Source organism: Moschus berezovskii, chromosome 23 (assembly GCF_049115385.1).
Source record: "Moschus berezovskii isolate FMDL1 chromosome 23, NW_MosBer_1.0, whole genome shotgun sequence".
Lineage (NCBI taxonomy): Eukaryota > Metazoa > Chordata > Mammalia > Artiodactyla > Moschidae > Moschus > Moschus berezovskii.
In genome coordinates this window covers 42347499-42370455 of record NC_142482.1, presented here as the reverse complement: position 1 = coordinate 42370455, position 22957 = coordinate 42347499, and the positions used below count along the sequence as shown (strand labels likewise).

Below are 22957 nucleotides of genomic sequence, written 5' to 3'. Positions count from 1 at the left end.
AGACCTGCATTTTAATACTGATATATGTAGATTCTCATAAACAGGCAATTTTTATTGAAAAAGAGAAAGAACGAAAAGGAAAGGAGGGAGGGAAGGTAGGCGTGATGAGAGGGCAGACATCTAAGTAGCACTAGTCTAAGAAGGGTGACTGAAGGCAGGAAGAGACGGGGACGACAGAGGACGAGATGGTTGGATGGCATCACCGACTTGATGGACATGAGTTTGAGCAAACTTCGGGAGCTAGTGGTGGGCAGGGAAATCTGGCGACCTGCAGTCCATGGAGTCGCAAAGATTTGGACTCGACTGAGCGACTGAACTGAACTGAAAAAAGGGTGAAATATCGGTGGTAACGGGTAAGATTTGGCAATGCAGCCTAAGAAGGTGGCTATGATTTACTGACAGGAATAGCAGAATTTGAGCATAAGAACAAAAGAACTCGATGTCAGAAGTAGGATTCGAACCCACGCCTCCAACCGGAGACCAGAAACCCCAAGTAGGAGAAGTAAAAACTTGAGTCTGGCGCCTTAGACCACTCGGCCATCCTGACACATTCACTCCTGTGCTTCTGTATTATGTATAATCTGCTGCTGTGATTAAAAACCAATGTGATTAGTATTACATCCCGAGTGTATAGGGTGAAACGCAAGCTCTGAACCGATTGCAAAACGAAAAAGGCAAAAAAGACAAGTTTTGGTGGATGGATGCTGGAAGCTGTTGCGATGGCACAAAGTCAGCCGCGGATATTGAGCAGCAGCAGCCGCCACACGTCCCTTTACCGCTCCCGCACCGCGCTGCCTGCCCCGCAATGGTCCAACAGTCCCACAGCCCAAGACGGTGCCCGGAGTGTGGGAGTTTCGTAAATCAAAGAAAAGGGGTCTGTGCATTGCAGGCAGATCTGTTACCAACTAAGGTACCAGGGAAGCCCAGAACCGAATTAGTGCTGGCTTCGAAGACTGCTTCAGTCTGCTTCCCGCGGTGTTCAGGCTTTTTCATTCCCACGAAAAATTAAAAAGTAGCATAGGCAAGCAGAGGGTCAGTGAGAAGGGCTAAAACTCCCCTTCAATAAACCTGTTTAAACATAAGAACTGTCCGTCGAGGAGTACAAGGCGGGCATATTGCACCCTCTTCTGGCATTTCTCCCCATAATCTCTTTTGTCTTCAGCAGCGTCTTTCTCCTTCCTTTCTTTTCTCCCACTAATCTCTTCCCAATGGCCTAGGAAAAGGGGATGCGATATAAGACACAGGATAATAGCTGTACGAGTTTAAATGGTTGATGGCCGTTCAGTTCAGTTGAGTCGCTCAGTCGTGTCCGACTCTTTGCGACCCCATGAATCACAGCACGCCAGGCCTCCCTGTCCATCACCAACTCCCGGAGTTCACTCAAACTCATGTCCATCGAGTCGGTGATGCCATCCAGCCATCTCATTCTCTGTCGTCCCCATCTCCTCCCACTCCCAATCCTTCCTAGCATCAGAGTCTTTTCCAGTGAGTCAACTCGTCGCATGAGGTGGCCAAAGTATTGCAGTTTCAGCTTAGCATCAGTCCTTCCAATGAACACCCAGGACTGATCTCCCTTAGAAAGGACTGGTTGGATCTCCTTGCAGTCCAAGGGACTCTCAAGAGTCTTCTCCAGCACCACAGTTCAAAAGCATCAATTCGTTACCAAGTAACCAATAGTTTCTCTTTGTCTCTCTCTCCACCCTCGCCCCAGCCGCCAGTCCCTGTGGTAAAGGTGACAGGTTTTTAATATACGGTTTATTCTTCACTTTGAGTCAAGATAGTTCATATTGTCCTTGCTTCCATTTCCTATGATTAGGGTTGCCAGTAGTGCAGACACCAAGTGTAAATCAGTTGTGTAAATCAGGCTACTTTGTGTATGGACAATGGTAGAAGGAGAGTTGGTTTTACTTGTGTTGTTGTTATACTTGTCTGTAATTTTTGTCTAATTAAGCACCTAAAATATTATTTACTGCTTTCTTGACCTCCCTGTCCCAAGAATGTGACCTTTTACTTTCTTATGAAAAAAAAAGGTGACTCTATTTATTTATTAGCTTATTTATTTAATGGATACTCAGATTCTGTGGTTGGGTCTGAGTAGGGGGAGGTGACAATACATGAAGCTAGTGAGTGCCAAAGCATACTAATAAAGTTGGTTTTGCTAAATGCTGCAGCAAGAGAGAATGCACATCAGGAGAATAGTGGAGTGTCTCAGTAAGAGTGTTAGAAAGAAGTCATTATAAGAATTGGACTTTGTAACATTTTTTCAGCTCAGTTCAGCCACTCAGTCATGTCTGACTCTTTGCGACCCCATGGACTGCAGCATGTCAGGCTTCCCTGTCCATCACCAGCTCCTGGAGCTTGATCGAACTCATGTCCATTGAGTCGGTGATGCCATCCAGCTATCTCAGCTTCTGTCATCCCCTTCTCCTTCTACCTTCAATCTTTCCCAGCATCAGAGTCTTTTCTAATGAGTTAGTTCTTCACATCAGGTAGCCAAAATATTGAAGCTTCAGCTTGAGCATCAGTCCTTCCAATGAATATTCAGGATTGATTTCCTTTAGGATTGACTGGTTTGATCTTTCAGTCCAAGGGACTCTCAAGAGTCTTCTCCAACACCACAGTTAAAAAGCATTAATTCTTTGGCACTCAGCTTTCTTTATAGTCCAACTCTTAGATCCATACATGACTACTGGAAAAACCATAGCTTTGACTGGACAGACCTTTGTCAGTAAAGTAATGTCTCTACTCTTAAAAATATTGTCTAGGTTGGTCATGGTTTTTCTTCCATGGAGCCAGCATCTTTTAATTTCATGGCTGCAGTCACCATCTGCAGTTATTTTGGAGCCCAAGAAAAGAAAGTTTCCATTGTTTCCCCATCTATTTGCCATGAAGTGACAGGACCAGATGCCATGATCATAGTTTGTTGAATGTTGAGTTTTAAGTCAGCTTTTACACTCTCCTCTTTCACTTTCATCAAGAGGTTCCTCATTTTCTCCTGGATTTCTGCCATAAGGGTGGTGTCATCTGCATATCTGAGGTTATTGATGTTTTTCCTGGCAATCTTGATTCCAGCTTGTGCTTCATCCAACCCAGCATTTTGCATGATGTATTCTGCATATAAGTTAAATAAGCAGGGTGACAATATACAACCTTGACTGTACTTCTTTCCCAATTAGAACCAGTCTGTTGTTCCATGTCCGGTTCTAAGTGCTGCTTCTTGATCTGCATACAAGATTTCTCAGGAGGCAGGTAAGGTTGTCTGGTATTCCCATCTCTTTAAGAATTTTCCGCAGTTTGTTGTGATCTTCTTTTAGGTGATCACTTTTGTTAGGTGATTTGGGGGCAGTTTTAAGAAACTATGGTTTTGCGTTGGTTTGTATACTGTCAGGAGGTGGGGGTAATTCTGTGGCTGACATCTTAAATCTTACCTAAAGGTAGGGCAAACTAAAGATAGAGCTGAAATTAGTAAAGAAATGGTAGCCGTTTTTATGATGTGGAAGAGGGAAATGTTTGGTACTCTCTGGCTTGGACAATGTTCTTGTGTTTATTTATGTTCAGACATGATCATAGAGTTGTCCTGTTTCTGTCTTAATCTATTAGAGAAGTCTTGTCTGATATTGATGTTCTGGAAAATGGTTTATAGTCAATAAAAAAACATTAAGACATAACTGTAAATGCTAGCTCAGTTCCTGGATGTCCAGGATTGCTTTTATACATGCAGACAGCTAGATGGTGGTAAAAGCCATAAAGAAACAGTAAGCAAAGAAGAGATATGGGATGTGAGGCAGAATTCAACAATGAATGGGAAGGACTAGAGATGTCTTCAAGAAAATTAGAGATACCAAGGGAACATTTCATACAAATATGGGCACAATAAAGGAGAGAAATGGTATGGACCTAACAGAAGCAGAAGATATTAAGAAGAGGTAGCAAGAATACACAGAAGAGCTATACAAAAAAGATCTTCAGGATCCAGATAATCACAATGGTGTGATCACTCATCTAGAGCCAGATATCTTCGAATGTGAAGTCAAGAGGGCCTTAGGAAGCATCACTACAAACAAAGCTAGTGGAGGTGATGGAATTCCAGTTGAGCTATTTCAAATCCTAAAAGATGATGTTGTGAAAGTGTTGCACTCAATATGCCAGCAAATCTGGAAAACTCAGCAGTGGCCACAGAACTGGAAAAGATCAGTTTTCATTCCAATCCCAAAGAAAGGCAATGCTAAAGAATGCTCAAACTACTGCACAATTGCACTCATCTCACACGCTAGCAAAGTAAAGCTCAAAATTCTCCAAGCCAGGCTTCAACGGTACATGAACCATGAACTTCCAGATGTTCAAGCTGGCTTTAGAAAAGGCAGAGGAACCAGAGATCAAATTGCCAACATCTGAAAGCAAGAGAGTTCCAATAAAAAATCTACTTCTGCTTTATTGACTACGCCAAAGCCTTTGACTATGTGGATCACAATAAACTGTGGAAAATTCTTCAAGAGATGGGAATACCAGACCACTTGACCTGCCTCCTGAGAAATCTGTGTGCAGGTCAAGTAACAACAGAACTGGACATGGAACAACAGACTGGTTCCAAATTGGGAAAGGAGTACGTCAAGGGCTGTATATTGTCACCCTGCTTATTTAACTTATATGCAGAGTACATCATGAGAAACACTGGGCTGAATGAAGCACAAGCTTGAATCAAGATTGCGGGAGGAAATAACAATAACCTCAGATATGCAGATGACACTACTCTTATGGCAGAAAGCGAAGAGGAACTATAGAGCCTCTTGATGAAAGAGGAGGGTGAAAAGTTGGCTTAAAACTTAGCATTCAGAAAACTAAGATCATGACATCTGGTCCCATCACTTCATGGTGAATACATGGGGAAACAGTGTCAGACTTTATTTTTCTGGGCTCCAAAATCACTGCAGATGGTGACTGCAGCCAGGAAATTAAAAGACACTTATTGCTTGGAAGGAAAGTTATGACCAACCTAGACAGCAGAGACATTAGTTTGCCAACAAAGGTCCATCTAGTCAAGACTATGGTTTTCCCAGTAGTCATGTATGGATGTGAGAGTTGGACTACAAAGAAAGCTGAGCACCGAAGAATTGATGCTTTTGAACCGTGGCATTGGAGAAGACTCTTAAGAGTCCCTTGGACAGCAAGGAGATCCAATCAGTCCACCCTAAAGGAAATCAGTTCTGAATATTCATTGGAAAGACTGATGCTGAAGCTGAAACTAATACTTTGGCCTCCTGATGCGAATAATTAACTCATTTGAAAAGACCCTGATGCTGGGAAAGATTGAAGGTGGAGGAGAAGGGGACAACAGAGGATGAGATGGTTGGATGGCATCACCGACTCAATGGACATGAGTTTGAGTAAGCTCTGGGAGTTAGTGATGGACAGGGAGGCCTGGCATACTGCAGTCCCTGGGGTTGCAAAGAGTCGGACACTACTGAGCGACTGAGCTGACTGAAATACTGTTATTATTGAAGGTTTGGGTGGCATTTGAACAAAGACCTGGAAGAATAAAAGGATTGAGCCATGTGAATATCTGGGGTAGATATTTCCAGGCAGAGGTAATAGCAAGGGCAAAGTTGACAAAATGGGATAAAGCCAGATGTTTTTGAATAAAGGCAAAGAAACCTATAAAGCTGGCAGAGAAATTGTTCAACATATAATTTCCTTAACCTGTCTTCAGTTCAGTTGCTCAGTCATGTCCGACTCTATGCGACACCATGGGCTGCAGTACACCAGGAATCCCTGTCCATTACCAACTCCCAGAGCTTATTCAAACTCATGTCTCCACCCTTTCCCAAATCAAGATTATCATCCCTTTCCACCCATTCCTTCATCCCTAGGCCTTATCCAGGCTCTCATCCTATCTTTTTTTCCACCTCTGATTTTTATCTTATCAATGACCTTGAGAGTCAGAAAAAGTACCTTAAATTTCGTGAACCTCAGAGATAGAATAAGGATGTTTATTTTAAACATATCTGGGACATCAGGGAAAAATATCCTGCAGGAGGGATGGTTTGTGTTTTAGGTCAAGTCAAAATGATCTCTGGTCCACATTTAGTAATATCTAAATATTTTCTGATTGCCGAAGAATTGATGCTTTTGAACTGTGGTGCTGGAGAAGACTCTTGAGAGTCCCTTGGACTGCAAGGAGATCCAACCATTCCATTCTAGAGGAGATCAATCCTGGGTGTTCATTGGAAGGACTGATGCTAAAACTGAAACTCCAATACTTTGGCCACCTCATGCGACGAGTTGACTCACTGGAAAAGACTCTGATGCTGGGAGGGATTGGGGGTGGGAGGAGACGGGGCGACAGAGAAGGAGATGGCTGGATGGCATCACCGACTTGATGGACTTGAGTTTGAGTGAACTCCGGGAGTTGGTGACGGACAGGGAGGCCTGGCGTGCTGTGATTCATGGAGTCGCAAGGAGTCGGACACGACTGAGCGACTGAACTGAAATATTTTCTCCAGGTATATATATGGTACATATTTAACTTCTGAAGTTCTCTGTGTAACTTATATAATAAAGTGGCATTTGCACATGGTTTCATAATGGTTAGTATTATGGGTAATATATGAGTCAGTATTTTATTCATGTTTGGTGAAGATTGCACTGCTTCACGTACAAAAAAAAAGGTAAATAATACCTTAAATAATTTAAGGATTTTTGACTCAAAAATTTGTAGTCCTGAATTTGGCAGTCCTCATGGAACTAAGTGCTTTCTATCTTCCTTTTCTGTACCTATTCTTTGGGATTTTGCTCCTGTGATCTCTCTACAGGTGCTCAAAAACTGTCTCATAAACCAATAAACACTGAGTGAACCAGGAGTTCTATTTCTTTAACTGTCAAGCCATTCCTGTCTTTGGAGGAGTTGGGCTGCTAGGTAAAATGTGGAGGAAAAAATTAGAAGAAGCCTTGGATTTCTTCCCAGACATTTCATTTCTGAAACTGAGGGGGGAAACACCAAAGGGTACAACCAGATTTGATGCCCCTACATTATGTCAAGGTTAGAAACCTCATCTTCTTTGCCCATCTTTTCATTCTTTGGAAGAGTCTCCTCAGTTACTTTAGTTGTTCCTTAAAAAAAAAAAAAAAAAAGATCTCTTCCGGGTTCCCTCACAGGTTGGTGAGGGAGCCTTGTGCATCTTCTCTTCAAACTTATCTGAGAAGTAAATACGATCTCTTTCGACCCAGATTGGTGAATCCTCTTCGGCAATAATTGACTCTAGGAATAATCTTCATTTTCCCAGCAATTAAAAATGTACTTAAAGAATGTACAGTGCAGAGGTTAAATGGTCTTTTTGGTGAGTAAATGACTTAAGTGGTCGAGCCATACTTTTGAAAGACCAGGGTTGTTTCTGAAGTTATGGATTACTCCAGTTCTTCCTGGAGACGGAAATTGCTAATGAGATTTAGTTATTCACAGGACAACCCAATTCACAAAACAAGGGCCTGGATAGCTCAGTCGGTAGAGCATCAGACTTTTAATCTGAGGGTCCAGGGTTCAAGTCCCTGTTCAGGCGCTAGTTTATCTTTTTAAGGCGAGACACATTGAGGTTTATGTAATATATTTACACGCCTCAGAAAAATATGATATAGAAGAAAATAGTAAAGACATAGGGTAAAATGTTAAAGAAAGGTGGATCTGGATATAGAGTGTTCCTTATAAAATTTTATTTTTGTAACCTCCTTTATGTTTGAAATTATTTCCAAATAAAAAAGTTCAAAAGTATATTAGTAAATGTAGAATCACCAGACTGAAATTTTAAACATATTTTAGTAAGCTTTATATGTCCGAATTTCAAAACATCCTAGTACAAACAAAACCAGCACATTGTACAATACTTATTTAGGTGTGCCGCACAACTTATGTTAGCTCCTCCTCCTCCTCCTCCTCCTAAGTCACTTCAGTCGTGTCCGACTCTGTGTGACCCCATAGATGGAAGCCCACCAGGCTCCCCAGTCCCTGGGATTCTCCAGGCAAGAACACTGGAGTGGGTTGCCATTTCCTTCTCCAATGTGTGAAAGTGAAAAGTGAAAGTGAAGTCGCCCAGTCGTGTCCGACCCTTAGCGACCCCACGGACTGCAGCCTACCAGGCTCCTACATCCATGGGATTTTCTAGGCAACAGTACAATGTTATAGGTTTTCCTTTTTACATATAAAAATTAAAGTACTTTGGCAAATTAGAGCGATGGAAGTTATCAGTGCAAATGCTCATAGTTTTGCATGAACTGAAATTATACTATTCCCACTGCACACTTTGGCACTCTTGTAGTGACTCCCTGATTTGGAGGAGTAACCCTAACCTACTTCTGTTGCTGCATAATATGTAGTAACAATATGATCTATGTTAGATCTCTGCTGCTGCTGCTAGGTCGCTTCAGTCGTGTCCGACTCCGTGCGACCCCATAGACGGCAGCCCACCAGGCTCCCCCGTCCCTGGGATCCTCCAGGAAGAATACTGGAGTGGGTTGCCATTTCCTTCTCCAATGCATGAAAGTGAAAAGTGAAAGTGAAGATGCTCAGTCGTGGCCGACTCCTAGCGACCCCATGGACTGCAGCCTACCAGGCTCCTCTGTCCATGGGATTTGCCAGGCTAGAATACTGGAGTGGGTTGCCATTTCCTTCTTCCGTTAGATCGCTAGTGGGTTTTTTAAAAAATAATTCTTTACAAACTCCCCGTCGGGGAATCGAACCCCGGTCTCCCGCGTGACAGGCGGGGATACTCACCACTATACTAACGAGGAAGACCTGAATACGAGTATTAAAAGAACCTTAGTTAAAGAGACATTCACACGTTGTGCCCTGAACTCTTTCTGGGCATTGAATCCCTGGGAATTTCACGGATCTTCATGATAAGAATACATTAAGAATCTTTACAATTACAGTCCATCAAAAGGGATTCCTCATGTTATCTAAATCTAAAAACGACAGCCTCACAACCAATTGCAGCATTGCTATAGTTTTATCACTAATAGCAAAGAAATGTTCGTTAATATCATGGAAGGCATTAAACTTAAAAAAAAAAAAAACCAAACAAACCAAAAACCTCCTTATATGCAAAACGACTTCCTTTCTTCAAGTTTATTCATTATTTTAGATTCACCCCAAGGAATCACTTTCCCCTGGAACTTTATCTCATGTTCAGTTCAGTTCAGTTCAGTCGCTCAGTGTCCGACTCTCCGCGACCCCATGAATCACAGCACGCCAGGCCTCCCTGTCCATCACCTACTCCCGGAGTTCACTCAAACTCATGTCCACAGAGTCGGTGATGCCATCCAGCCATCTCATTCTCCGTCGTCCCCCTCTCCTCCCACCCTTAACCTTTCCCAGCATCAGAGTCTTTTCCAGTGAGTCAACTCGTCGCATGAGGTGGCCAAAGTATTGCAGTTTCAGCTTTAGCATCAGTCCCTCCAATGAACATCCAGGATTGATCTCCTTTAGAATGGACTGGTTGGATCTCCTTGCAGTATAAGGGACTCTCAAGAGTCTTCTCCAACACCACAGTTCAAAAGCATCGATTCTTCGGCGATCAGCTTTCTTCACAGTCCAACTCCCACATCCATACATGACCACGGGAAAAACCATTGCCTTGACTAGACGGACCTTGGTTGGCAAAGTAATGTCTCTGCTTTTTAAAATACTATCAAGGTTGGTCATAACTTTCCTTCCAAGGAGCAAGCGTCTTTTAATTTCATGGCTGCAATCACCATCTGCAGTGATTTTGGAGCCCAAAAAAATAAAGTCTGACACTGTTTCCACTGTTTTTCCATCTATTTCCCATGAAGTGATGGGACCAGATGCCATGATCTTTGTTTTCTGAATGTTGAGCTTCAAGCCAACCTTTTCACTCTCCTCTTTCACTTTCATCAAGAGGCTTTTGAGTTCCTCTTCACAGTGTGCTATTACTGTCTCTGTGTTCTGAAGACTAGGACAACAGAATTAAGAAATTGGCAGGGCCATTCTCTCTCTGAAGGCTTGCTGAAAGACTCCTTCCTTGCTTCTTCCTAGCTTCTGGTGGATCCCCAAAATCCTTTATATTTTTTGGCTGTGGCTGTATGATTCCAGTCTTTGCCTTTGTAAACATATGACTTTCTTCTTTCTGTCTGCCTCCTAGCGTTCTCTCTTGTAAGGATAGGGTAAACCAGTGGTAAGGTTTAGGCTCCACCCTAATCCAGTATGAATGACCTCATCTTAATGTAACTAATTACATCTACAAAAACCTGTTTCCAAGCAAGATCACATTCAGAAGTTCTAGGTAGTCACAAATTCCTGTGTACAGTATTTAACCCACTAAAATTAAGGATGAAAGATGAGGTGTTATGTGCATAAATATAGTTAACTGCACCAAAGTATACATTAAAAGGTGTAAAAGTACTGATTAAAATTGCTTATGGGTGAGACAGAAGGAAGGTTTTTGGTGTTCAGTCTAAAGAAACAAGAGAATCTCTTGACAAAGATAGGCATCAAACACCTCAAAGGCAGTATTCATGGTTCAGGTTCTTTGTTGGGTGAGAGCTTCCTGGTTTATAGACTGTTGTCTTCTCACTGTTGCCTCACATGGCAGAAGAGACAAAGAATTTCCTGGGGTCTCCTTTGAAAGGGCACTGTTTCTATTTATGATAAATTAGCTCACAACCCAATCACTTCTCAAAAGTCCCACCTCCTAATACCATCACATCAAGTCCACCCAAATTGTTCCCTTCCACTCCCAGATTAATGAATCATTTTAAGGGAATTTTTAAATGGTTTACTTCTTAATAAATCTGTCACTAGTTTATTACTTTTAAATGATGCTCTTTTTTGATTCCTCTTAGAAACTTGGGGAAGTGTTTTTGTTAATATTAGAAAAGGAAAATTAATGAAAAACTAAATGGCAAACCACGATAACGTGATCACTGACCTAGAGCCAGACATCTTGGAATGTGAAGTCAAGTGGGCCTTAGAAAGCATCACTACTAACAAAGCTAGTGGAGGTGATAGAATTCCAGTTGAGCTATTTCAAGTCTTGAAAGGTGATGCTGTGAAAGTGCTGCACTCAATATGCCAGCAGATTTGGAAAACTCAGCGCTGGCCACAGGACTGGAAGAGGTCAGTCTTCATTCCAATCCCAAAGAAAGGCAATGCCAAAGAATGCTCAAACTACCGCACAATTGCACTCATCTCACACGCTAGTAAAGTCATGCTCAAAATTCTCCAAGCCAGGCTTCAGCAGTATGTAAACTGTGAACTCCCAGATGTTCAAGCAGGTTTTAGAAAAGGCAGAGGCACCAGAGATCAAATTGCCAACATCCGCTGGATCATGGAGAAAGCAAGAGAGTTTCAGAAAAACATCTATTTCTGCTTCATTGACTATGCCAAAGCCTTTGACTGTGTCGATCACAATAAACTGTGGAACATTCTGAAAGAGATGGGAATCCCAGACCACCTGACCTGCCTCTTGAGAAACCTGTATGCAGGTCAGGAAGCAACAGTTAGAACAGGACATGGAACAACAGACTGGTTCCAAATAGGAAAAGGTGTATGTCAAGGTTGTATATTGTCACCTTGCTTATTTAACTTATATGCAGAGTACATCATGAGGAATGCTGGGCTGGAAGAAGCACAAGCTGGAATCAAGATTGCTGGGAGAAATATCAATAACCTCAGATATGCAGATGCTGCTGCTGCTGCTAAGTCACTTCAGTCGTGTCCGACTCTGTGTGACCCCATCGACGGAAGCCCACCAGGCTCCCCCGTCCCTGAGATTCTCCAGGCAAGAACACTGGAGTGGGCTGCCATTTCCTTCTCCAATGTGTGAAAGGGAAAAGTGAAAGTAAAGTCGCTCAGTCGTGTCCGACCCCTAGCGACCCCACGGACTGCAGCCTACCAGGCTCCTCCATCCATGGGATTTTCTAGGCAAGAGTACTGGAGTGGCTTGCCATTGCCTTCTCCATATGCAGATGACACTACCCTTATGGCAGAAAGTGAAGAGGAACTCAAAAGCCTCTTGATGAAAGTGAAAGAGGAGAGTGAAAAGGTTGGCTTGAAGCTCAACATTCAGAAAACAAAGATCATGGCATCTGGTCCCATCACTTCATGGGAAATAGATGGAAAAACAGTGGAAACAGTGTCAGACTTTATTTTTTGGGGCTCCAAAATCACTGCAGATGGTGATTGCAGCCATGAAATTAAAAGACGCTTGCTCCTTGGAAGGAAAGTTATGACCAACCTTGATAGTATATTAAAAAGCAGAGACATTACTTTGCCAACCAAAGTCCGTCTAGTCAAGGCAATGGTTTTTCCCGTGGTCATGTATGGATGTGAGAGTTGGACTGTGAAGAAAGCTGATCGCCGAAGAATCGATGCTTTTGAACTGTGGTGTTGGAAAAGACTCTTGAGAGTCCCTTATACTGCAAGGAGATCCAACCAGTCCATTCTAAAGGAGATCAATCCTGGGTGTTCATTGGAGGGACTGATGCTAAAGCTGAAACTGCAATACTTTGGCCACCTCATGCGAGTTGACTCACTGGAAAAGACTCTGTTGCTGGGAAAGGTTGGGGGCGGGAGGAGAAGGGGACGATGGAGAATGAGATGGCTGGATGGCATCACCGACTCTGTGGACATGAGTTTGAGTGAACTCCGGGAGTTGGTGATGGACAGGGAGGCCTGGCGTGCTGTAATTCATGGGGTCGCGGAGAGTCCGACAGGACTGAGCGACTGAACTGACTGACTGACTGAAACTATTTTAGGGCAGTGACTTTGCTTGATTTGGCTATTAAGGCTTCCTCACTTTCAGAGGCATTCTTAAATGGGCTGTTATCTCAGTAGTTTTTAGGTAGATACTGAAAACAAAATAAGGCCTTAGCGCCTGAACAGGGAGTTGAACCCTGGACCCTCAGATTAAAAGTCTGATGTTCTACCGACTGAGCTATCCAGGCCCTCTAAGAGACCGTCTAACTCATTATGTAAAATAAGAACACCAGAGGGATTCTAGTAATCCTCATAGTTTTTGAAATTACTTGGGTCCTCCAGGGGACTTTGATTCTGTTCCAATGACTTCAGTAAGTGGGAAGAACTTCAGGAAAATCAAAGATTGGGTAAGGAATTAAGATTGTGATACAAGGAGGAGGGTTATTCCCCATTGTTTCCTCCAGTGTTTTCTTTCAGAGTTGGGGTTTCCTGGAATTTTCATGCCAGAGCAAGAAACAAACTTGACGCCCACTTTGAAGTGGTGCTTCCATCCAGGAAAGGAACTCCCAGAAAACCAACTTATTCAAAATATTCATACATCTCACTTTCAGCACGTGCACCTTTCCTCATCTTTCCTTCACACGCGTTTTCTTCACTCTCCCTAGTCTCCTTTCCCCTCTACTCTCCCCTGCATCTTTCCAAGCTCCCATTTGCCATTTCGGAAAGTCTGCATTTGTCCCCTCCTATTCTACTTTTCAACTCCACGTTTTATCTTGAGTTCCATTCTACTTATAAAGACAGGAAGGATCAGGCAGTTGAAACTGTATCCCCTGCCTCTGTAAGGGCAGGTTTTCATTTGTTCATGAGATTATTAGGAAAGTGGGATTCAGCTGCTCACAGCTCTAAAACCAATACTCTATAGGTAAAGTTGGTGGGAAGGAAAACTTGCTTTATTCTGTAGGCCAACAACCCAGGGTGGATTTGTGTTCAAAGGTCAACTTCCCCCACTGACAATCAGTGGGCAAGAGCTTTTAAAGGGGCATTTCAGGGATGGATAGGTGGAGGGAGGGGGCTATATGCAGAAACAGCACTGTCAGCTCTGACAGTCATCTTGAACTCGGTCATTCGGTGATCTGATCAGCATCATCTTGATGGTTTTGACAGCCAATCTTTAGTGCCAAGGTCAACTTGTTCCCATTTCTTTGAGACCAGTTCTAAGAATTGTGGCAGCTTCTGTCATTGCTACAGTCTGGTCAACATGCAGTTAACTTCTTCTACCTGGTGGGAGTTTCAGTACCTACAAGACAGCTCAAAGGATATGACTCGGGTTCTTCACTTTGCTTAATTGCTAAATTATTATTATTTCGCCCTGTTTGACTGCTTTCCTTTGCTTCTGCATTTTCTTACTTCTCTCGATTAAATTTACTGTTTGGCTAAACAGACTAAAGGCAAACGGGGAAGATGGGGAAGGACCATAGTGTCCTGCTCTGTTTCAAGACTGGTAAGCATGTCTGTATAAGCAAAAAAGTAGTGGTAGAGTCACTGCATATAGACGATAATTAAGATGTTGCATCGTTTCCCAATATATTGTGAGCTTTAAAATGACAAATCTGATTGAGGCCGATTTTCATCAAGAACAAAGAAAACAAGGAAGGCAAACCAATTGTGTCACTGTCATGAGTATTTTAATTTAGTTGCCTCTGCATAGTGTTCTTGTGGAAATCTTGGAATTTGAGAAAGAGAATAACGAGTGTTGGTCTAGTGCTTGTGGAAAGAAAAGACGACCTTAGCAGAGGATGGTTTCGATCCATCGACCTCTGGGTTATGGGCCCAGCACGCTCCCGCTGCGCCACTCTGCTTTTCGCGCTCTAGAGTTTTCTTACATCTCATTAATTTCTGGAAAGATTGGTAGCCACCCGTGTCTATCAATTCTTCTTTCCCTTTTCCCACTCACTTCCTCTAACTTATGTCTTTCATTCTGAGTCGGCCCCTCATCACCTTCTCAAAATTACCGCCTGCACGCGAATCTCTAAGGCGTCTGCTCTTTTGCAATTTACTTAAGGAAACCGAAGCTCTAAAATCCTTTCTCAGGAACATGGTATTCCAACCCTTAGTTTCTCCTACACCGATTTCCAGGGATGAATTTAGAACTCAGACTCCTTCTCCCCTCCCGCACCCGCCCTCCCGAGCCTCCCACTGCTCACTCCCGGACTCTGAAGTTGGAACTCCTTGGCTCCTCCACGTCAATGGCAAGGCCAGGGACAGGGCAGGGGCACTGCATGGTCGCGCCGCCTGGAAAAACTGAAGACTTGGGGGAAGAGAAGGAAAAGCAAATACTTTTGAGAATTGTCACTTGAAGAGTTAATGGAGATATGAAACCCAAGGTGATCTAATCTAACCCAAGGTGGATTCTTTGTTCACACTTCAGCGGACAACACCTGTCACCTGTTTATTCAAAACCAGATTTCTCTCCTTCCATTTTCATGGTTATATGCCACATTCTTGGTACTGCTCTCCCTCTCTTTTTTTTAAGTCTTGGACATCGAAAGTGTTGTTTACTGGAGAGATGAAACATTTAAGTGGATTTTTATGAAAATAGATTATCAATGCTCCAAACACCCTAGGAACCAGAAATCATCATTTTCCAAGGGCAGAGAGAACTCGAGTTTCTTGAGATGAACCTAGCCACTAACATTCAAAATCAAGAAGTGTGATTTTTGCTGCATAAGTCTACCTCAGAAGATGATCGATCCTATTCTAAGCTTTTCTTTCCTTCTCATACCCCCTCTGAATTCTGCAGGGCTCTAATCTTACTTTTTTTTTTCTTCTGCTACAGAAGCTGCAAACTTTGTCTTAACCTCTTTTTAAAGACAGAAACCGGAATCATCACTTCCTCCGATATTTTCATTCCCAGTAACTTCCCTAACTACATTAACAGAATAAAACTACCACCTTCAAAAAGAGAATCATTGGCCCAAAGTCTTGTAAGCCAAAAATTTTTAGTCCTGAGTGTTCTCCCAGGAAGACCTTAGAAGGAAGGTTTGTAAATTCGATGAGGTACTATTGGGGTCCAGGCCTTGGTGGTGTTAGTGGCCTTCTATAAAACTCTTCAGAAGCTCAATGCAGACTTTTTTTTTTGTAGTCATTTGAACTGAATTGTACTGAATTGACCTTGAATTGAATTTTATTCCAGGGAGGAGACAAAATATAAACATTTAAAGGATACCAATAAAGAATATATTTAGGAACCAAAGGTAGAAAAGAACTTCGAAATAAAACAGAAAAATCCAACTATAATGACAAAAATTGACAACTGTGACTATATTAAAATCAAGATCTTTTCATTAAAAATATCACACATAATTCCACACTCAAGGAATGGGACTATGTTCATCTTACATTTGTTTGGAAGTTGAGTTTTCAACTTTTCATCTGATTAATAACAGCAATATGTTTGGAGAGTTTAAAAGAGGGAGAAAGAAGTCATGACTAGGATGTCAAGAGCTAAATGACAGAGGATTTGACTAAGAGGAAGGGGAAGCTGTTAAGTTTGAAAGATCATTAATTGGCAGAAAAGGAGGACTCAGCATATTTTCTAAGTATTTGGAAATTGGGACACCATAGTTCAGAAAAGGCAGATTTGGTTTGTTGGGAATTTGGTTTGTTGCAAAACCATCTAAATGCCAGAGGTTACAAATAGAAACATGAAGGTGAATGGTCTTTTGAGTGACTGCTACTTGTCACATGGTTTAATAGGGAAAGCACCTACATAAATTTTTTTAAACCCTCAACAATCTTGAGGTAGGGATTACCCTCTAAATTTACAGATGAAAGAAATGTTCACAGATGGTCAAAATAACGTAAAATACCAACACATCACGCTTTTGTAAATGATGAAGCTTGAATTCAAACATAAGCACCTGATTCAAGATCCTCATGTTTTCTCCTAATCTGCATTGCCTTTAAAAAAGTATTTCAGATTCTTTACATGAAGACCAAAAACAGAGCAAAAGAAACAACTCAATTCCGATCGATGTGCACCCAAAATGGATCTTTAAATAGCTGTTTGCCAGTTCATGCATGTGTGTTTGAGTTGTCTTCTAAAGGCAATGAAAAATTTCTGAAGGTTGTTAATTTGGAAGACTAACTAAAAACTATTATTAAACAGAACAGAAAGAAAACATTGGATGAATACCTCTCACCTTAACCAAAACAGGAGGGATTTTTAACCACCACAGCAACAACATTGTTGAAAACTCAGTAGAGATTTTAAACCAAGACCAAGACCTTATTCTAGTCCTCCACGCTCTGTTCTCTTTTTATGTGTCTTATAATAAACCACATCCTACCTCTTCACTTCGCATCCCTTCTTTAAGCACAGACTGAAAGAATGCAAAGGGGAAGATAAGTTAGAGTGAGAGAAAAATGGGAACAGAAGGAAAGGGAAGAGAGGAGAGGGGAGAAAGCAGTGGACCTTGCAGCAACTGTGAAGATGCTGAAAATATTATTGTATAGGTACTTGAAGTCCCACACACAGGCCCAGTCCCCATTAATAAAATACTGTGTTAAGATAACATACTGTGAGATACTGTGAGCACTGGGGAAAACTCCTGAAAGACAATCGCTGCAACACGTGCTGACAAAATCTGTATCCCAAATCCTCTGTTTCTTAAGGTTGGTCATGTAATGTGTAACTTATGGTCAGCAGGGATGGAGTGGGAGAAAAAGACTCAAGGTACCTGAGGTGGGCTCCCAGTCTTCAAAGCACATCAATTCTGTCTCCCAGTGCACCTCTTCACCATAAAATTACTTCTTTCTTGTCTTTTGGCTTTGCAGATAATTCTTGGTTTACTCCTGTAATTTCTAGAAATAACTTGTTCCTCTTCCTCGCCAATAGAACACTGACAGAGTTGTTACTGCTGAAATCCTATCAGTGTCCTGTCAGGATGGCCGAGTGGTCTAAGGCGCCAGACTCAAGATTCTATCTTCCCTCTCCTGGGGCTTCTGGTCTCCGAATGGAGGCGTGGGTTCGAATCCCACTTCTGACAAGACTTAGTTTTGTTCTTGGCACACATGTGTGTTTCATCTCACTCTTGCCTTTCCACCTTCATTCCCCCGACACTTGAGTATCCTCCCTTATTCTGTAGTTGGGTTCTTTCTACCTCTAAAGACAATCCCCACCAGCAGCTCCACCCAGGCCTATTATCAGGAAGGTCCTGGTATCCCTGGAAGAGTCACTAACAAGTCATCTCTACAACCACCAGCCAAGCATTTGACAAATGGAATTCCCAATGAGAGAACCTGGAGTATTCCCATATACAACTGGGCACATTAAAAAAAAAAATCTCTTTGCCACTGATGACTCCCTCTTCCCAGAGAGGAAGAGGCGGTGGATTTCCATTCGAAGGTTGTCCCTTACTCTGTCAGTCTGTTTATCTTAATGAAACCCAGGAACTTGACTTAATAACAAAAATACAAAGTAACCAGAAAGCTCTCCCTTTCCTGGAGAGACCCCAAGCCAGACTGTTAGGCGTTGGGGGAACATGGCCTCACCACTGGCAAATCAATGTTCTCTTGCATGACCACACCAATGAAAAGGACCCAGACTTTCTTAGTGGTAGCTCAGCTTAAGAAGCTCCCACAGAGTCCTAGTTTTTTCCGGTGGGAAAGTTACTGGAAAATTCACTGCTTTTCCCCACATGGAGGAACTGAAGGAAACAAAATGGAAGCAATAATAATAATACTAATAAACCCCACTGGAATCAGTTTGTAGCCTTTATATTTTCGTATTAGGGAGAAAGACATCCAAAAGTGTAAGTACACAGTTTCTGGTTTTGCCTTTTGATTTAAAGACAGCATCACAGTACCTATGGTACCATCTCCCAGCTTAAGTAAGAAATGACACATTGGGGAATGTGGCAAGCACTCAGACCATCATTTTCTAAGTTTTTAAAAATCAAGCTCTGTAACAGTTTCCTGGCTAGAAGAAGGATCCTCAGAGCTGGGTTCTCAGCATCCAGCCCAGGTGTTGGATACTTTATAAAGGGAAGAAAACATTTTAAAATGATTTTTATTTTATTTTACTTTTTAGATTTCCCCATTTATCTCAAAATATACTAGGAATGCTTTGGAACAGAAAATAAAACCAGTTACAGGAAAATAAACAGTCTCAATCTGGAACAATGGTTGAAAGAAGATGAAAATCGAGAATGGAGAAAATAATTTGGAATTTCATGATTTCAGGAGAAATGCAGGACAGGAAAGAGTGGTGGATGTTTAGGAATCTGCAGAGGTGAGAGTGAAAAAAGTGGAATTTAATGATGGAAGGGAAAGTGACTTTGGGTTCAAAAGGATACTTAATCAGCCTTGGTAGTTCAGGGCTCATTTTGGTTATTGATCCATGCATACTTTGTTTCAGAAACACCTTTTCCTTTGTCACAACCTGTATCCATCTCTTTCTTCTCCCCAAAACATATAGATCCTCTCTGAAGTATTTAAAATTCTTTAGAAAAGAAATTACCCTCAAAAAGAGTGCTGTTGATTTGTGTGATTTTCGTTGGCACTGTTAATCCTGATACTTTTTTATTTTACTCAACACAGTTTGAAAAATCTATTGTCTTGCTACAGTCACATCTGCTCTTATGTGCTGCTGCTACATAGTATGAAATTCATGGGTGGCCACTGAAGTATACCTGCTGGATATCTAGCTTGCCTGTAATAATCTGGTACTGTAAAATCCTACACTTAGACAAGGCCAACCATGGAGTTGAGCTGGAATTTCACTGAGGTACATTCCTAGGAGGAATATTGCTGTGTAACGATTTAAAAGCTATACAGGAAGAAAAACTCATTTAATGTCAAAGCTGCAAAAGTTAAAAGTCTTAATTTTAAGACCGATATCTTACCTAGCTTATGTAGCTCTTCACAGAAGGCTTTTTTTTTACCTTAATAAAAATAAAGAAAAGATATCTAAATCCAATCATTTTGAAAAGAAATCTCAGAGCGAGCTCAATTTTACTCAATTTTTACAGTGTGCGCATTTCCTTTTGATAACCTAAAAATATTTTCAGCAGTGTCATAGTCTTGAAGGACTCTCCCTCTTAGATGTTAGAGATGACATAAGAAGATGACAAGGAAATACTTTGTGAGAGCTTTATAACAGATTATTTTCCGTGTACAGAAAAGCGGTGAGTATTTCAGTCATTCTCTCCACAGTAAAAACCCAACATCCAGCTGTGGATGACTCATCAGTTGACCCACTGAGGAAAAGACCACAAGTTGTTATGGTACTTTTTTTCCAGGAGGAGAGGATCTCAGAAGGCAGTGCTGGAGGTTGCCTCCACATGATTCTGAAGGTATTCCAGGATTCTTTGACCGGGGAATTCTCACTTTCGCATACTGGTCAGAGCCCGGAAGTATTTGTGTGTCGAGGCCTGAGTATCAGGAACTTTTTTTGTTCTGAACGTCATAAGACCAAAATGAGGATGTGTCAGAAGTGGGATTCGAACCCACGCCTCCACTCGGAGACCAGAAGCCCCAACAGCGGGAAGCAGAAGCTTGAGTCTGGCGCCTTAGACCACTCGGCCATCCTGACACGTTAACACTAGACGTTGAAAGTGTTATACTGTAGACTCTGAGGGGTTGGCGTATAGCTTCGTCCCAGAAGAAAAGTTTCTGAAATTTGTCGGACTGGGAGGGAGTTGTGAGTTCAGAGACTGAGAAACAGAAAGGTAGCAGAATACGAGCGTTAATGCAGACCTGAATACATCTTTTTGGCCTGGAGACAGGGTGGTAGGGTATCGAGAGACACTGTTCCGCCCCACCCCCACCAACCAGAGCTCCCAGTCCAGTCCCTGCCTTCCGCCCCCCGCTCGCCAGAACAGGGACCCGGCCTCACACGAATTTCTTCCTATGGCCTTGAACCCCACCTGTGACCTGGACCCCAGGTTTTCTTTGTGATTCAAACCTTCAGTAAGCAGGTCCAGTTCGAAGCTGCCTCAGGATCGGTGGAAACTTTAAGTGAATAAATGGTCACCCCCACTGCTCTGGACGAGAGAGGGTCATTCCCCTTGTTCTCAACCCGTCCAGACTCCGATTTCATCGCCTGAAGCCATACTGAAATCATTCATTCCACCCGTCACTGTTTTCTGCCCTGCAGGGTCGCTTGTGCTCTTCAGTAATTATCTTGCCTTTCTTCTCTCTAGAGCTCTCAGACGCTTCCCAGGAAATATTACCCCTCTGGGGTGACCGAAGCAATTCTGAAACACAATGTTTACATTCATATGACTGAAAAATATGTTTAAGTGATGGAAAATGAAATAGACAAAGGGGAAAAAAATAAAGAAATGCTTTTGTTGCAATGATTATTTTGGGATTAAAGGAGAGAACAAATTAAAGCCTCTAATAACTTGGAGTATCACCAAGTTTCTATAATTAGGCTGTGAAGGTCCAAATCTACAGGACACTTAAATTAGAGAAATATCACTTTTAAATTTGTAATTTTCTCATCTATTACCCTAATGCAAATGGAAAGCATCTCTTAAAAATAATGTTATTGTTTGTATATTTTACTCTTTTTATTGTGATCTTTTTTCTCTATACTAATAGTATGTTTACGAAGTATACAATATTGAGTGTGCATTTTAATATATACATATGTTGAAATTTTGCATTAATGTTTTCTATAGCTTGAGGCATAGGTATATTTCTATACACCTTTGAAGTCAATTTATGTACTTTTTGCAGAAATGAAAACCTCTGAAAACAGGTTTAAAATATTTGGGGTACTTGAGAATGGATATTATGAAAATGTACTGTAAGCAAGAAATCACAACTGAAGTATGCCATAATTCAATTTTCTTTAATACACCAATTCTTGCAGGGCCCAGCACAGTCAATATTTTATGAACCTCTGGGTAATATGTTCCCTAGACACCTGTTTAATATTCAGTTCAGTTCAGTTCAGTCGCTCAGTCGTGTCCCACTTCTTGCGACCCGATGAATCACAGCACGCCAGGCCTCCCTGTCCATCACTAACTCCCGGAGTTCACTCAAACTCACGTTAATGCAAACTTATTTTAATGTCTCAAAGTTTTCTTTATAAGTCCAGGGAACTTTGGATAAATGAAATCTAAGGAGATAGAGGCTTCTAAGTGGTTAGAATTAAGTCATTAAGAAAAAAACCTGTCATAAATTGTATTTTCTAAAAACAGCCATACCAATATGTCTCATGTCATGTATTTTCCTTTTAACGCAATTTTGAGAAGTTCCTTCTGGAGGTGGGGGTCTATATTCCCTCCTCTTGAATCTGGATAGGCCTGTGCCGTCTATGGAAGGGATGCTATATGACTTTCCCAAAGCTAGGTTATAAAAGGTGATAGAAACTTTCAATACTTTTCTCTCAAGATATTTGTCCCCAGAACCCAGCCACCATGCTGTGAGGAAGCCCAAATTAAGCTACAGGGAGAAACCGCATCGAAAATACCTGAGGACTCCAGCCCACAGCCAGCAACAACTGCCATATGTTTGAGTAACCCATTCTTCAGATGATTTCTTGCCACTGGTCTTATAGTCTTCCACCCGAGTTTCCAGAAATCATGGAGCAGAGACAAGCTGTCCCCACTGTGCTTTGTCCAAACTCTGTGAGAACCAACAAATCTGTAGAACCCAAATAAATTATAGGTGTTAAATTAAGCCATTAAGTTTTATTATGATTTGTTATGTAGCAATAGTTAGTTATGGATCAGTCTTGGTCCAATCAGGAGAGAAGAACCAATAATGACAGGAAAAGTTGTTTATTTATTTTTCCAGTTTAATTGAGATATATTTGACATATAATACTATATAAGTTTAAGATATACAACATAATGATTTGATATATGTATATATTGCAAAATGATTACCATAGTTTAATTAACATCTATCACCTCACAAAGTTACAAATTGTTTTTCCTTGTGATAAGAACTTTTAAGATCTACTCTCTAAGTAACTTTAAAATATACAATACAGTATTGTTAACTACAGTTGTCAAGTTGTACATTATATCCCCAGAAAGTATATCCTTATAATGAATAGGGAAAGTTTAATATATAGAATTGTTAACTAAAGAAGGGGTTGGAGAAACAAGGAATTGATAAGTAAAAAGTGAAGAGAATACTAACGAATATAAGAATAGCAAATCACTACCCTTAGGACTGCTAAAGCACCTTAGGAAGTGCCCCCTCACCCATGGCTGAGATAAAGCACAGAAGGAA

General features: G+C 41.6%; 7 non-coding genes across 7 annotated transcripts; 2 read left to right on the top strand and 5 right to left on the bottom strand.

The window, feature by feature from the left end:
- Window positions 1-440: 440 nt before the first annotated feature.
- TRNAL-CAA (transfer RNA leucine (anticodon CAA)) lies at window positions 441-547 on the bottom strand. The gene is made up of 2 exons: window positions 510-547; window positions 441-486 (listed from the first exon to the last, which is right to left on the bottom strand). It is a non-coding gene; the product is annotated as a tRNA-Leu (tRNA).
- A 6933-nt stretch (window positions 548-7480) lies between these two features.
- On the top strand, window positions 7481-7553 carry TRNAK-UUU (transfer RNA lysine (anticodon UUU)). The gene has a single exon. It is a non-coding gene; the product is annotated as a tRNA-Lys (tRNA).
- Window positions 7554-8706: 1153 nt separating this feature from the next.
- TRNAD-GUC (transfer RNA aspartic acid (anticodon GUC)) lies at window positions 8707-8778 on the bottom strand. Its single transcript has one exon. It is a non-coding gene; the product is annotated as a tRNA-Asp (tRNA).
- A 4100-nt stretch (window positions 8779-12878) lies between these two features.
- On the bottom strand, window positions 12879-12951 carry TRNAK-UUU (transfer RNA lysine (anticodon UUU)). Its single transcript has one exon. It is a non-coding gene; the product is annotated as a tRNA-Lys (tRNA).
- Window positions 12952-14490: 1539 nt separating this feature from the next.
- On the bottom strand, window positions 14491-14562 carry TRNAM-CAU (transfer RNA methionine (anticodon CAU)). Its single transcript has one exon. It is a non-coding gene; the product is annotated as a tRNA-Met (tRNA).
- Window positions 14563-17643: 3081 nt separating this feature from the next.
- TRNAL-CAA (transfer RNA leucine (anticodon CAA)) lies at window positions 17644-17751 on the top strand. The gene is made up of 2 exons: window positions 17644-17681; window positions 17706-17751. It is a non-coding gene; the product is annotated as a tRNA-Leu (tRNA).
- Window positions 17752-20190: 2439 nt separating this feature from the next.
- On the bottom strand, window positions 20191-20297 carry TRNAL-CAA (transfer RNA leucine (anticodon CAA)). The gene is made up of 2 exons: window positions 20260-20297; window positions 20191-20236 (listed from the first exon to the last, which is right to left on the bottom strand). It is a non-coding gene; the product is annotated as a tRNA-Leu (tRNA).
- Window positions 20298-22957: the final 2660 nt, after the last annotated feature.